This window comes from Dermacentor variabilis, unplaced genomic scaffold (assembly GCF_050947875.1).
Source record: "Dermacentor variabilis isolate Ectoservices unplaced genomic scaffold, ASM5094787v1 scaffold_12, whole genome shotgun sequence".
Classification (NCBI taxonomy): domain Eukaryota; kingdom Metazoa; phylum Arthropoda; class Arachnida; order Ixodida; family Ixodidae; genus Dermacentor; species Dermacentor variabilis.
This window is the reverse complement of record NW_027460280.1, coordinates 45,496,928-45,501,836: the sequence shown is the minus strand read 5'-3', so window position 1 is coordinate 45,501,836 and position 4,909 is coordinate 45,496,928. Positions and strand designations below refer to the sequence as shown.

General features: G+C 45.5%; 1 long non-coding RNA gene across 2 annotated transcripts; it reads left to right on the top strand.

The window, feature by feature from the left end:
- The first annotated feature begins 1,106 nt into the window (after positions 1-1,106).
- On the top strand, positions 1,107-4,527 carry LOC142566145 (uncharacterized). 2 transcript variants are annotated; one of them, XR_012824982.1, is made up of 5 exons: positions 1,107-2,441; positions 2,575-2,637; positions 2,704-2,795; positions 2,922-3,048; positions 3,528-4,527. It is a non-coding gene; the product is annotated as an uncharacterized LOC142566145 (long non-coding RNA). The 2 variants fall into 2 exon arrangements; XR_012824981.1 differs by having other exon boundaries at positions 2,861-3,048.
- Positions 4,528-4,909: the final 382 nt, after the last annotated feature.

The window sequence follows — 4,909 nt, the reverse complement described above, 5'->3', positions numbered from 1 at the left end:
AGGACAGCGGCGGAGCTATTTGAGAGGTGGAGGGTGGCGTGGTGGTGACGAGGGGCAACGGAGATTTAGGTCCTCATCCCACATTACATGTTTTAAGTGTTTCCCCCTTGCCCCTCCTCTCCAGACAGCACTGGACGACGGCCTGACAGGAAACCATGAAAACTCTTCCAAGCAAACGCACCTCACTTCGTAAGAAAGAAGGCCCCGCCGGGGTGGTGGGGGATTCCTGTTTTTGCAGCTCGACAAGCTCTCCCCAAATGATCAGGCTAAACGCATGCTGTTACATTGGCGGGGGGCCCCGTCTGCTCGTTCTTGTTTTCTCGCTTCATACATGTCGCTCGAAGTTCCGTTGTCCATGGTTCCATATACTAAGCAGGTTAGAATAAAAGGGCCCCTTCTCCTACTGTCCGAGGTGAGGCCCTGGGCTGCAGCCCCCTTAGCCCCCCCCCCCTAATCCAGCGTTGCGGCCCTGTCGCATCGCATCAAAAATCGTCAGACGATATAAGCACAGGCGACTCGCGGACTGCACAGTTCTATGAAAACATTTCGGTTGGATGTTTTCACTGGGGAGTGTGAAAGAAGGGATTATACGAAGCCAAGAGATGTCAAAATCTGCAATTTTTGTAGCTATCGTGAATTCGTCTAAGAATAATTAACGCTGCATGTCAAACAATGTCCGTCATACAAATGGAGCATTTCTGCTGTCGACGTGTATTTGACTGGGAATAACTAGAGTTAGATCAAATTATTCCAACCTTTGCTCAATGAAGTAATGACATTCAACAATCAAGCAGTTGAGAATTAATAAATTCATGGTACATCACGAGTGCTTTTTCAAGCTCCGTCTCCTGTGAGGCATATCTATCATTTTCGTTCAAAGCCCCCTGGAAGGCGTATTGACTGTGCATGCATGCACGCACATGTTGAACTCCATGCACATATAGACGCGATGCATTGAAGATGAATATTTATTAAAATTAAAATTTGTTATTTCTGCCTTGTAAAGGTACAGACAGCGGAGTCGCAGAAAAAGGTGTCAGATACAGCTTGACAAAGCTGCAGCCCCCTTTCGCTTCACAGCAAGACTTTTAAAACAAAGGTAATTGCACAGTGCAACAACAGTTATACATTAACGAGCATGATCAAAAGAAAACAGAAGATTATACAATATTTATACAATATTCACAAAAAAGGAAAACAGAACCTACATGGTAACATACATAGCACCCAAACTACCGTTTGACGCATTGAAGATGTCAAAATTATTATACATATTAGCTATATACAATCGTATAGAGCTACCACTCCCTGCAAAATCTAGATCATAGGTTTTCATTACACACGCACGCGCTCACGCAAGCACGCGCACAACACATACACACCAAGTAGGAAACAGCGAAAAAAAAAAGAAGAAAGGAAAAGTATGGAGAACCGGGGTCGTCTTGCGCTGTCGCATCTCCTTCTCCCAAAACTAATGAAAAGGTCTCTCATTGACCGAGTGGAACTCGCCAAACTTACGACTTAAACGATTGCATCGATTAAACCCCTTCCTGCAACTCCGACCTCCACTCGGACTTCCTCGACGTGAAGCTACGCTTCTCTGTCACCTTTGGTTGGGAGATGCCTTCACAAAGACATACTCTACATTAACTAGAGTGACTGACAGTGCAGCATGCGAGGTCTGCGGCACCGAAGAAAATATCGGCCACCTGCTGTGCCACTGACCACGATATTCCCCAGAAAGAGAAGAACTTGCCAAAGCTCTCCAAAAACAGGACAATCGGCCGCTTTCTGTGCAGGTGCTGCTGGAACACGCCCCCCTCGCTCGTCGGCCCATAAAGCGGTGAAGGCGCCTTTGTGCTTCTTTAGGACGACGGGCTTGTGCGACCATCTGTGAATATTAATGCAATTTTTATAAGACCGCACGCGTCAGCGAACTCACCGGAATTTCCTTCTTTGCTTCCCTCCTCTCTCTCCCTGTCATCTTTGTGTTCCCCTTTCCCATTCCCCCGGTGTAGGGTCGCCAATCGGACGTTATTCTGGTTAACCTCCCCGCCTTCTGCTTTTCTCTTTCCCTCCTCCTCTTGGAAAGCAAGGACGGGCGATTCCCTCCGTCAGTATCAGCTCGCACCAGCGAGGACAGGGCGAGAAAGCGAAGCGGAGCTTTCTTTGCTATCTATTTTTCTTCGTCAGGCGCAACGCCGCCTGTTCGCGGGGCCGCAGGCAGGGCGGCAGGGGCGCGAGTTCTCGCCAAATGCTAGCTCTGAATGCCAGCTCGTTTCGCCTCTCGACAGCTTGGTAGACTAGTTGGTGCATTTCTGTTATCACGGACTGCGCATATAAACGCAAACTACACAAAGTAACGTACATGTACAAGAACAGCGCAAGTCCTTTCCATGGAGTGGAGCCGCCGTGCCTCGCCGTGCAAGATATGCGTACTCGTAAGTGGCATTTTAATTTCACGTTGTGTAGTTCATGATCGCCTTTGTCAAGTGAACAAAACTAGCTTTGTATTGCGCGAATGATTTTGCAACGTATGAACTCCTTGTTTTTTGTGCTTGTTTTTTCTGACAGGAAGAAAAAAAGAAGAGCTTTATATGAGAACGGATCAAGCGTGAATGTGAGACGTACTTTCAGGTATATATTTTTAATATTATTTTTTCGTCTTGTAAGCGTGGCGTATTTTACTTTATTTTTTTCTAGGAAACAGTGGAACGACACTACTTAAATTGAAGCATAGTGTGCGAATGACCTGCTACGCTCGGAACTGTTATCACCATTCGGGAAGAAATCGGGTAAGGCGCTTGTCTGGTTGTCATTGCGAAAAAGTCACAATTCGAACTCACTTTTGTTCCCACAGATTAAAAAACAAACAACTGTATATACCCAGTACTGTACGCTATACGTATGGTGCATTGCAGATAAAAATGGATTGTGTGTGGCAGTTCTCCGTATGTGGACTGGAGTAGATCTAGGAACATCAGACAAAAAGACACGTACTACGTGAAAGATTTTGGTTGTCCGCATGGACGTGCGGACAACCGATATGTAAGTTGTTCCTCAATTGTTCTGTTGTCGCATTTTCATAACTTACGTGTAAAACTTTGTCACCGCAGCCTTGACGTTGTGTAAACCTATATACTTTGACCTCGTGGCAGTCTGCGTGCTATTTTTTTTTTTTGTGCGACCATGTGTTGTCGTATTCATTTATCGCGCTGCCTGGACGTATATATTTTGCAAGAATATTCTGAGCCAAGTCAGTAAATCGATCCTTTCTGTCCTCATGTTTTCTTGGGCGGTTCTAAAGTGTGAATCACGTCGCAGGACTTGAACGCGCTAATTTTCACTTAGAGTGCACAGTATATGTCTATTAGATGCATGTGCAACGACGAAATAATAATCTTGTCTGTGGCTGTGCCAAGATTAGGATTTCTTGCACACGAATTTGAAAAATCCACTAAATCATCTGCATGGTTCACAGAGTTATTCATTATTATATTATTTGTTTGTTCGTTTGTTTGTTTCAGTTTCTATGAACACTAACTATCCAAGCTTCGCTTTCGACGGGTACAGAGAGATTCCGGATACTGCACCGTTCAGAGCCAAGAACATGCGAACGGCTGAAAAAGAGCCTCCCAGGCAGTATGCGAAACTCACAGCAGACCAGCGCTGTCCTTCACTCTAAAAACAGTTGCACCCTTTGGGGTGTATATTTGCCACACAAGGATAATCTGTCTTGTCCGCATTTCCTTTCTTTAACGTGGCAAGCCCGGTACTTCCCAGTCACGAACGGCATGCACGTTATCAGTGTGACGCAGCATTCTCGACAGGAAAGTAGCCAGACCCGAGTTTTCAAGAAAGGAAACGCCAGCAAGGCAGATGACGATTATCTTTGTGGGACAAATAGACACCCCAAAGGGTGCAACCGTTTTAAGAGTGTTGTTGTGGGACAAATATACACCCCAAAGGGTGCAACCGTTTTAAGAGTGTCTTAGAAAAATTTACACCCTTCACTCTTAGAAAAATGTACACCCTTTGGGGTTTATCTTGTCCCACAACAATAATTGTCATCCGTCTTACCCGCGTTTCCTTTCTCTAACGCGGCGAGCCCGGTACTTCCCAGTCACGAACGGCGCCGCGTTATCAGTGTGACGCAGCATTCTCGACAGGAAAGTAGCGAGCGCCGAGTTTTCAGGAAAGGAAACGCCGCAAGCAAGGCAGATGACGATTATTGTTGTGGGACAAATTTACACCCCAAAGGGTGCAACCGTTTTAAGAGTGTTTGGAGATTATCTTGTCCCACAACGACAACCGTCATCTGTCTTGCCCGCGTTTCCTTTCGTTAACGCTGCGAGCCCGGTACTTCCTAGTCACGAACGGCATGCGCGTTATCAGTGTGACGCAGCATTCTGGACATATTAGCTGTATCGTACTATTGCAGTGAACAAAGTCTACTTGCAAATTAATTGTTAACACTGCTGCGCGAAAGAAATGAATGTATTTTATGATTGCAAAATAAACACCTAAAGGGAGAAAACGTTGCGTTCACGTGTTTCTTTTGACGCTTGTTACGTACTTATATTCGTATATACTAACGAGTACAGAGAATAATTAGTGGCATTTAATTATGTTTCACATGTGAGTTACGCGCATATCGCGTATATTAATTGTCAGCGCGAGTCAAAAGTCCCTAATAATTAAACTGTATGGCTGACCTGAATCGAAACACGCAGCAAAAAAAGAAAAACCCGATGTTTTTTTAACATAGTAATAATAAAAAAGAACGTACGTCCGCACCCAGCCGATGGCCAACGGCAAACCGGTGCTTACGAAATGTTGGGTCGTAGTCGACCCGCGTGCAGTGTGCACTCGGCCACGTCGGTTACAATGGTCGGGCCTAAGTCTCTTG